The 10,779-nt window shown below is 40.5% G+C and overlaps 3 non-coding genes across 3 annotated transcripts; all 3 read left to right on the top strand.

Annotated features, from left to right (window-relative positions):
• Window positions 1–897: 897 nt before the first annotated feature.
• On the top strand, window positions 898–970 carry TRNAR-UCG (transfer RNA arginine (anticodon UCG)). Its single transcript has one exon. It is a non-coding gene; the product is annotated as a tRNA-Arg (tRNA).
• Window positions 971–1,257: 287 nt separating this feature from the next.
• TRNAR-CCU (transfer RNA arginine (anticodon CCU)) lies at window positions 1,258–1,330 on the top strand. The gene has a single exon. It is a non-coding gene; the product is annotated as a tRNA-Arg (tRNA).
• A 227-nt stretch (window positions 1,331–1,557) lies between these two features.
• On the top strand, window positions 1,558–1,630 carry TRNAR-CCU (transfer RNA arginine (anticodon CCU)). Its single transcript has one exon. It is a non-coding gene; the product is annotated as a tRNA-Arg (tRNA).
• The last annotated feature ends 9,149 nt before the right edge of the window (window positions 1,631–10,779 follow it).

The raw sequence follows: 10,779 nt of genomic DNA, 5'->3' as shown, positions 1-10,779 counted from the left end.
AAGCCAGGGGGTGTCTGAACAAATACAACAGAGTATGGGGAAAATGGGGGAATACGTGGAACACCTAGCCTGTCCAGGAGGCCCGGGCCGTCTGGGTGGTGCCCCCTCCAGATGTGAGTCTTTAGAGGGGTGGCCTTTCGCTTGTTACTTATATCTCCCGCCTTAACTGATTGTAGTTCACACTGCATATTCTTATTATTCTTATTCAGTATTATTAAGTATATTAAGTCTAAGTTTATCATGCTCACGAATCCATTGTCTATGGAGCCCATTGGGACCAATGTTATGACCGTCCCAAGGTACCAATTGGTGCCATGTTATCTGTATTTTCTTTTTATTTGTCTTTTCGAAAAAAAATAAAAGCTCTTTATAAAAAAAAACTGTGATTTCCAATACGTGTCACTCAATTCATTGTTGTATTCTAGTGTTATACTAAAAAGAAATGTGTCGGAATGTAAAAAAAAATGCACATTTTTTTTTTAATTTTGAAGAGGGATTATTATATTTGTACTTGATTTTCTATGTACGATTTACATAGGAAACATTTTCATTGCTTGGCTTGTGCACTGTTAGAGGCAAGCCAGAGATTTGGCTTGACTCTTTTCTCCCTATTAATTTGTTGGCTCGCCCACCTTGAAAAAAGACAGAAAATGAAGACGCGGAGCGATAGATAAAAAGGCAGCATACGATAAAGAGAAGCATATAAGTAGTGAAAAAAGTTAAGGGGTAAAGCGGCAGTGTGAGAAAACCATAAGGGCTTTTTTCAGTAATTTAGGCTGATAGTTTTTCTTGGCACTATTCTCGTCGTGGGAAAATAAATTCCTAAAATAATGTGTGACATTGAATTTTGCACTGTTTGTAGCTTCTACAGAGCTGGCACCGCATATTAATACAGAAGACCGCGTGGCCTAATGGATAAGGCGTCTGACTTCGGATCAGAAGATTGAGGGTTCGAGTCCCTTCGTGGTCGTTTATTTTTTTTTGTTGTCCCTTTCAAAAAATATTTGGTCAGCTCTAAAAAAAGAGCAGTAACTAATAATAGTGTATGTAAATTATCGTAGACTTATATTTATAATGGTTTTCTTTTGTTGGCATTTACATTAAACCAACAAGTAAGAATGTGAGAAGTAAAAAGAGGATTTCATTATCGCGCACGATGTTAATATAGTGTAAGAGCATACTGCAGACATACCAAAACACAGCTAAATGGCTGTCTGCTGAGAGTCAGAATACAAAGGAATTCATATATGTTTAATAGCCCCAGTGGCCTAATGGATAAGGCACTGGCCTCCTAAGCCAGGGATTGTGGGTTCGAGTCCCATCTGGGGTGGACAAATTTAATTTTCCTGCTTTTGCCTGGACTGAGGCAATATTAATTACTCGCACTTACCACAACAGGGAGCATAATTGAAGACGAATAACAATTATATAGAAACGCTTTATGCAAAACTGGGAACGATGTATTTGGACAAGAATGCGCCACGGACTACGGAGCCATAAATTTGCGCAGGCGCAGTTGAGTATAGGGAACGTATTGGCAACTACGTCGGATGTGGAGCCCCAGTGGCCTAATGGATAAGGCACTGGCCTCCTAAGCCAGGGATTGTGGGTTCGAGTCCCATCTGGGGTGAACCAATGTGCTTTTTTCCTGAATTGAAGTAATATTAATCCACTGTAACTCGCATTTACCACACAACAGGGAGCACTAGTGAAGACGGATAGAAATTATATAGATACGCTTTTTTTTGCAAGAATGAAAGCGATGTATTGGACAAGAATATTTACACAAGGCGGAAGTGTGCTTGGGAGAAAAATAACAGACGTTAGAATGAAGCTATGCGTTGGCGCAAGCGCAGTTGTGTATAGGAAATGTCCTGGGAACATCGCAACCTGCGTGACCCCAGTCGCCCAATGGATAAAGCACTGGCCTCTTAAACCAGGGATTGTGGGTCCGAGTCCCATCTGGCTGGGGTGAATCAAGTTAATTTTTCCTGCTTTTTCTTGAACTGAAGTAATATTAATCCACTGTCACTTGCATTTACCACAAAAGGGAGCATAATTGAAGACTGATAGAAATTATATAGATACGCGTTGTTTTGCAAGACTGAAAGCGATGCTTTTGGACAAGAATGTTTACACAAGGCGGAAGAGTGCCTGAGAGAAAAATAACACGAGCCATGCGTTGGTGCAGGAGCAGTTACGTATAGGAAATGTTGAAGCAAATGTTAATTAGAAATTATTAATGAATATTTATGCATTTGATTAACAAGAAAATGTTAGAAAATTAAATGTAGAAAAATTAATATGCACGTTTAAAAATGTGCCCACGGAGAGTGACAACGAACTTGTACTAAAATGATTAAACATGTGTGAAATATTGAAAATGTGTAATGATAATGTAGTAGTATGTCATATTAGGATGTATAACCTATGTCTCGCATTATATTGTAGAGTTAACTTAGCCGAAGTTGTTGCCTAGTTTTGCCAGGCCTGGTGCAGTAGCAAAATAATCACATACTGTAGAAAAGTAACGTATTGAACTGTCCCTGAACTGCTTATAAAGTCTGCTTAGCTAGAATTTTCTCCAGTGTACCGACCAGCAGGAGATGATGGAACTACGCATGAACAAATTTGGTGTAAAACAGACTCAATGTACTTTCCCAGGACTCAAACAATAGAAACACTGACTGGAGAAGAAGATGCAACATTTTCAATACCTGATGGGCCGGATGATGAGGACATCGTACAGTGAACCAATCAATGAACTGAGAACGGCGTAGTATTAGAATTCATAGATTTGCAAAATTTATTTTATTGGTTAAAGTAATATCCGGAGATTAATTAACCAATTCGGAATTAGGGGGATGGACTGGGTAACCTTAATAAAATGACATGACCAGGGGCAAAAACTTCAGATGTTAGGTGCAGACGTTGGAAGAGAGACCTTCGATTTTGGGAAGCAGATGCAAAGTTCTGTCATTGGGCTTATGCTCATGAGAGCCTGATGCGTTGCTGATTGATTTATGACCTGAAGATGAAGACTGACTTTGTTGCTGATCCATTCCGTGGATAGGTAGCTATGACAATGTGACTGATTAACTTTGTGCCTTTCTTTCTAAGTACCAACTGCGCTGTTTAAATAGTTCTTCTCTTAGCAAGAGGTATTTCAAATTCCTGTTCTAAATTGCTTTCGCATGAAGTCCCACATGCTGATGCTAATCTGGGTTAGGTAAGGTTTCTTTGGGTGACATTGACAGTGACAAATGATTGACAAACTGATTGCTGAACTGTGCTATACATGTTGATATATTCACCTATGTTAGCTTATGCTGAAGCATTAGAGCATATGTTTTCCCAAGTTCTGATTAGATTATGTTATTGGTGGTCTCTAATGAATTAATTCTGAGCTGGTTGAATAAAGTTTGATTAACCATATGCATTAGAATTGTAACTAATGGGAAAATAAACTTTGTTAAAATGTATATTGAGTTGTGGTTATTCCTGAAATGTTGAAATAATGGTCTGATGATTAATGATTCTCTTAGCGGCTATTGATTTGTTATATTGAATATTGATAACATTGGTCACTACATGGCTAGGATACTCCATGCGATCCAAAAGGTTCATTGGCCTATACGCGTCCACTTGTAAGTTTACTTACTAAGGACCAGGTGCGCTAGCAGTTTTTGGTAGCAGCTTGATGGTTAGTTTCTTTGGAGAACTAGTTATGTGGTGACTAACGGTTATGATGGTAGTTTGAGTTAGGGTTAGTTGTTCATTATTATTGTGATTTGGATTTTGTTTTTCGTAATAGCAGTTGTAGCAAACATGATGTCCCCTTAAGCCCAGAAATGACTTTCCCAGATCCTGGATCCTGCTAGTAAAGTTGGGTATGTTCTCAGCTTATTTGTGATAGTGTGAAAGTGGTAGGTTGCGCTTGCAAAGGCTTATGCAAATCGCAGGTGAATTGTGACGTATGTGAGGAAAAGTAGCGAGTCTGTGTACTCCAGTTGAGATTTAGTAGGAGTGTGCATACTCTGCAGTATGAGAGTAGGAAAGTCGTTGAACTTCATATGTGGGTGGCGCTTTGTGCTCAAAAATTGTCCATGTGATTGTTGGCGATGTACGGACCCTGTGTGGTCTAAGACTCCCGAGTATATTGACAAGTGTAGGAGACACTTGGTTATATGTTGTAATCTGTCTGGTTTATTACGTTGATCAGGCGTGGTCAATAAGTCGGAGTGTTAGTTAAGTGTGTAAGAGAAATTTTCGACTGAGATCTGGCGAGTTCTATGTGCAGCAGGATAGACCCATTGATCAGTTGAGAGTAAAATTCACGGGTCAAATTTTGCTTGTGAATGTGGGAGACTGAGAAAGAGGAATAGCTGCATGAGCGAAAGGGCCATCAGTGAAAATCCATAAGGTCTCTGAAGCGATCGTGTACCTTCCTGTAGTAAACCCGCAGGTTTGTTTTTGATTATTGGTTTTGGTTAGTGCTTGCAATAATTTTGCATTACTTTCGTGTGAATCGGAGGTCAGGAGAACAAGCTGCAAGACTTTGTCAGCCGCAGTGTGTGAGTGTGATGTCAGAGTGAGCTGCACTGGGATAGGTTGGTTAGTAAAAAGAGTCGCGAGCGGATTGGCAGCCGTCCGTAAGAGGCAATTGGTTGAGAAAGCGGGTGAAAGGAATCTTGGGAGTAAAAGTAATTTCCTTATTGAATCGAAATAAATACAACAGAGAAGATGACGTTTTTCAAAGCATTCAGGAGTGCGATGAAGGGTGATTCTTACATTAAGGCGACAGCTGGGGAGCCAGCCCCACCGGAAAATTCTCCGCCATTTACTGTGATGGAGGAGCGAGGTGTCGCGCTATGTCTTTGGTTAAAGCAGTGGTGCAAATTAAAAGAGAAACAGGGAGCTTTAGTGTTTCCAGAGCATGGAATGTTTAATTTGAGAATTTTGGATCAGTTGAGAATGACATTATATGAGACAAAGCCACTTCCAAGACTAGCACAGTTTGAGCTATATTGAATATATATATTCTGATGGTGCACAACTTAAATGTATTCACATAAGTCCAATAATTCAATATAATTTCATTGTTATCTTCTCTTTATTCTTTTTTTTTCTTGAACATATTTCATAACAACATCAGCCAACGCGTTTCGTCCTGAACATAGGACTTCTTCAGGGCTGTAATACAATAAATATAATATCCTAACATTAAATCACACACCTCAAATATTCTAAACAAACAAGACATACTTAACAAACACTAATAGCCAATTAATTAATGGCTTAACAACAGACAAGGGACACCCACAATCTATACACCCAAATTCAAAAGAAAAACACATATCAATATACAAAAAAGACACATTGCAAATGTTATACTATAATATATCCTCCATATATTTCTGCCATAAAAACATATATATACTCCACACACTAACCATACAAAAAGAATAACAATACATAATGAACCCAACAAGGTATGATCGATCCTATACTTTAAAAAAAAACATATATATTTACAAAACATAATGATTAAAACCATATTAAACGGCTCAGAGATGCTCCCTGACGATTACCAACTCAAATAAAGGTGTTATCTACAGTTGTAATCTGAATTATTTTGTCAGTTCCATGGTTTACTTTACAGTATCATTCTGACTACAAATTTCACTAGATATTTACAAATTGGTGCTTATTAATAATGATAAATCTTATATTTTTCATTTTTATTTTAATTATTAATTTAATATTATCATTTATTATTATCAGAACAAGATATGACAATTTTCGTACATTTTTTATTTCGATTATTTGTCCAATATTCACCTTTCCAGTTCACACCATGGATTATACTATCCGTATCCTAATGCCTGCATTATGCAGAATATCTAGTAAAAGAGAGTGGAGAATCTTATATCATGCCAGAGAAGACATCATCCTTCTTACCAAGTATCTCTCAAGGACAAACTGTCTTTAATCATAAATCAAGTTAAACACACCTTAACAATATACTATATTAGGCCGCCATTTACGGCAAAATTTAATTGGACACATTTCTTCCTCAATTTTCTAGACTATTCCATTTTCACAGAAACTCCAAGCCTTATTAACCCAAACTTCACATAAAAAAGGAGGCATGACATCTAAATCATTGTCAACATCAATAACTACCCGTTTTAACAAAAGTGCTCGTCACCACCCCATTTGAACTAAAGTGCTCATCATATATTTCAAACCCAAATCAATAAAGGTCAAGAGGCATCATAGAGACTCATTAAGGGCAAGCAAACCTTTCCATTGTTATTGAAGCAGTTATCGTCAATCAAAACACAGAACACGTTCAAAATGTACACGATACGTATTTAAATGCCCTAAAAAATATTATCATCAGCATGTACCATGCCTCTCCCCGATTTGTCAAGCATTTGAAAGAATCCAAAATTTAGATTTTCCTAGCCTTGGTGTCAGAAAGGCTAGATTTTATTAAAGACACGGAGGCGAGTATTATGCCTTCTTTTCTTACTTTATTCATACAGCAGCCAAGAACTACAAATCCCAGAAAACCCTGGGAATGAACTACAAAAACGACATCACAATGGAAGTAACCAATCCCACGTCGGGTGTAATTACAACTATCTTAACTGCGAGCAACAAGCCCTCTTTTGTTGCGAGAGTCAGTCAAAGTCAATAGAGAGCCAAATCATCACCAAATATAGAGTCAATAGAGCCAACAGGAAATCCAAGAAGGAGTCCATGAGGAAAGAAACAAATCGAACCAGTAACCATGAAGAACGAAGAGGTGAACTGGAACCCAGCGAGTCCGCATGATAAACAGCCGGATGTAGCAGAGCTGGTTGAAGGTAACGCAACTGTGAAGGAAACATAAGGGAGGGTTAAAATCCAAAGCTGCGAGATAATACTCGCCTCCGTGTCTTTAATAAAATCTAGCCTTTCTGACACCAAGGCTAGGAAAATCTCAATTTTATTACAAGACCGGAGGCTCATATTATGCTAGTTTAAAGCAAAGAAATAACATTGTCCAATGGATTATCAACAGGTTTACAATAAAAAGTTCTAAAAGTGCTGACGTTTGACCAATCTGCAGATCTGAGAATGTCCTGCAATCCAGCCCCTGTCCAAAAGGCGTGAGAGGCAACAGCCCCTTTCACGGAATGGGCACCAAAAGAAAGGGTAGAAATGCCCACGAGGGACATTAGCCATTTAACCCAACAGGCCAGAGTGGGCGCAGAAACTGGCTTCTGTGGTTTTTGAAAGGAAATCAGCAACTGGGAAGAAGAAACGTTTCTAAGATCTGCAGTTCGAAAAACGTACGACTTCAAACAATTGCCAACACACAGCTTGGGTTGAGAGGGAAAAAAGGGATAAAACACAGATGATAAATTAGTCTTGGTACGTCTCATAACCTGGAAATAAACTCCTAGAGCGGAAAAACGGTAAGAGAAAACATCTAAAGCTTTCACATCAGAGACATGTTTAATAGAAACCAAACATAAAAGCATTGTTAATTTAGCAGACAACTGTTTAAGCGATAACTGATCATTATCCTGCCATGAAATAAAAAGACAAAGCACAGTATTAACATCCCACATAACATTGTATTTAGGAACAGGAGGTTTAACAAAATGTACTCCCTTTAACAAACGGCAGACTAAAGGATGTTCCCCAATAGGCCTTCCGCCCACTCTGACATGTTCTGAAGAGATTGCTGATCGGTAAGTATTAACCGTCCGATAAGCTTTACCTTGAGACGCTAAAGAGGCTAGGAAATTGACCACTAAGGATACATGTGCTGAAACGGGATCTGAATTCCTGTCCAGACACCAGCTACACCAGGCCATCCAGGCCGACTTATAAACCCTCGCTGTGCCTGGGGCCCATGATTGCTGGATAAAGCGGATAGCTTCCTCCGAAATTCCTGGGGTTCTCCAGGAAGCCCTGAAATCCTCCAGGCCACTAGATGAAGGGCGTTGTCTATTATTAAGGGACGAGGAAGGCCTTGAGGGTTCAAGAGCAAACCCGGAAAGGGAGGAATCAACACTGGAGAATCCGCAGCTAGTTCCAAAATAATTGGGTACCAAGGCTGGGACTGCCAAAGCGGGGTGATCAATACGAGGGATGAACTCTGTCTGCGAACTTGTGCTAGGACCCGAGCAGTAAGAAGAAATGAAGGAAAGGCTTAAAGGAGAGAAGGGGGCCACGACTGAAGGAAGGCGTCCGTGGCCAGAGCCAAGGGGTCCGGTCTCCAACTGAAAAAGGAAGGGAGTTGTGAGTTGAGGAGGGAAGCAAAGAGGTCTATTGACATAGTGCCAAAGATGTAAGAAAGGCGATTGAACACAGAAGGATGCAAGCGCCACTCGCTTGAATCGTAGATATGTCTAGAAAACCAATCGGCCATGACATTGATCTGACTTGGCAGATATTCTGCCCTAACAGAAATGTTCTTCTGCAGACAGAATTCCCATAGGCTTTTGGCCAGGAAGGCTAAGGGTCTGGATTTGGTACCTCCCAAATGATTTATGTACCTGACCGCCGACAGGTTGTCCATTCAAAGAAGCACTGTGCACCTTACTCTGTCTTTTGTAAAGGACTGGATGGCAAAGGAACTTGCAAGCATCTCTAAACAATTGATGTGCAGTGTTGACTCCTGAACGGACCATAAACCCCCAGTCGAGAGTTGACCACATCTTGCGCCCCAGCCTGTCAGACTTGCATCTGACGCTAAGACAAGATCTAGGGCGGCAGAGAAAATTGTTCTCCCGTTCCAGGCATCTAAATGACTGAGCCACCAAAGGAGTTCTTCCCTGGATTCTTCGTCTAGAACAACGGAATCTGAATAAGCCAGGCCCTGACGGAGATGACAAATTTTTTGTCTTTGAAGGGCTCTGTAGTGAAGAGGCCCTGGGAAGATGGCCTGGATGGAGGAGGAGAGGAGGCCCACCAGACAAGCCAAAGAACTGAGGGAGGTACTGGAAATGGATAAGGCGTGTTGAATCTCTTTCTTTATCAAATCTACCTTCAATTGAGGGAGTTGAAGGACCGAATCGACTGTATTCACCAGAAAACCGAGGAACCCCAACTGTTGAGAAGGGATAAGGACTGATTTGATTGGATTGATAAGGAAACCCAGACTTAACAACAGATTCTGGCAAAGGTCCAGATGGACCAAAAGGTGAGATCTGTCCTGGGCCATAATGAGGAAATCGTCGAGATAGACTATGAGCCAGACTCCCTGAGCCCTGAGAAAGGCGACAACCGGTTTGAGAATCTTGGTAAAACACCAAGGGGCTGAAGACAAGCCGAAGGGCAGCGTCCTGAATTGGAAGAAAGAATCTTCCCACTGAAACTGAAGGAACTTCCTGAAAGCTGGATGCACGAGAACCGCAAGATAGGCGTCCTGGAGATCTAGACGGACTAGCCAATCGCCCTGGAGGAGAATGTCCCTGAGATGGAGGATCGTCTCCATCTTGAAGTGATGATACACCACGAAGTCGTTGAACAATTGAGATTTTCCTAGCCTTGGTGTTAGAAAGGCTAGATTTTATTAAAGACACAGAGGCGAGTATTATGCCTTCTTTTCTGACTTTATTCATACAGCAGCCAAGAACTACAAATCCCAGAAAACCCTGGGAAAGAACTACCAAAACAACATCACAATGGAGGTAATCAATCCCACGTCGAGTGTAAGTACAACTATCTTAACTGCGAGCAACAAGCCCTCTTTTCTTGCGAGAGTCAGTCAAAGTCTATAGAGAGCCAAATCATCACCAAATATAGCGTCAGTAGAGCCAACAGGAAATCCAAGAAGGAGTCCATGAGGAAAGAAACAAATCGAACCGGTAACCATGAAGAACGAAGAGGTGAACTGGAACCCAGCGAATCCGCATGATAATCAGCCAGATGTAGCAGAGCTGGTTGAAGGTAACGCAACTGTGAAGGAAACATAAGGGAGGGTTAAAATCCAAAGCGGCAAGATAATACTCGCCTCTGTGTCTTTAATAAAATCTAGCCTTTCTGACACCAAGGCTAGGAAAATCTCAATTTTATTACAAGACCGGAGGCTCATATTCTGCTAGTTTAAAGCAAAGAAATAACATTGTCCAATGGATGATCAGCAGGTTTACAATACAAAGTTCTAAAAGTGCTGACGTTTGACCAATCTGCAGATCTGAGAATGTCCTGCAATCCAGCCCCTGCCCAAAAGGCGCGAGAGGCAACAGCCCCTCTCACGGAATGGGCACCAAAAGAAAGGGTAGAAATGCCCGCGAGGGACATTAGCCATTTAACCCAACGGGCCAGAGTGGGCGCAGAAACTGGCTTCTGTGGTTTTTTAAAGGAAATCAGCAACTGGGAAGAAGAAACGTTTCTAAGATCTGCAGTTCGAGAAACGTAAGACTTCAAACAATTGCCAACACACAGCTTGGGTTGAGAGGGAAAAAAGGGATAAAACACAGATGATAAATTAGTCTTGGTACGTCTAATAACCTGGAAATAAACTCCTAGAGCGGAAAAACGGTAAGAGAAAACATCTAAAGCTTTCACATCAGAGACACGTTTAATAGAAACCAAACATAAAAGCATTGTTAATTTAGCAGACAACTGTTTAAGTGATAACTGATCATTATCCGGCCATGAAATAAAAAGACGAAGCACAGTATTAACATCCCACATAACATTGTATTTAGGAACAGGAGGTTTAACAAAACGTACTCCCTTTAACAAACGGCAGACTAAAGGATGTTCCCC

Source organism: Pleurodeles waltl, chromosome 7 (genome assembly GCF_031143425.1).
Source record: "Pleurodeles waltl isolate 20211129_DDA chromosome 7, aPleWal1.hap1.20221129, whole genome shotgun sequence".
Taxonomy (NCBI): Eukaryota; Metazoa; Chordata; class Amphibia; order Caudata; family Salamandridae; genus Pleurodeles; species Pleurodeles waltl.
This window is presented reverse-complemented; position numbering and strand designations above follow the sequence as displayed.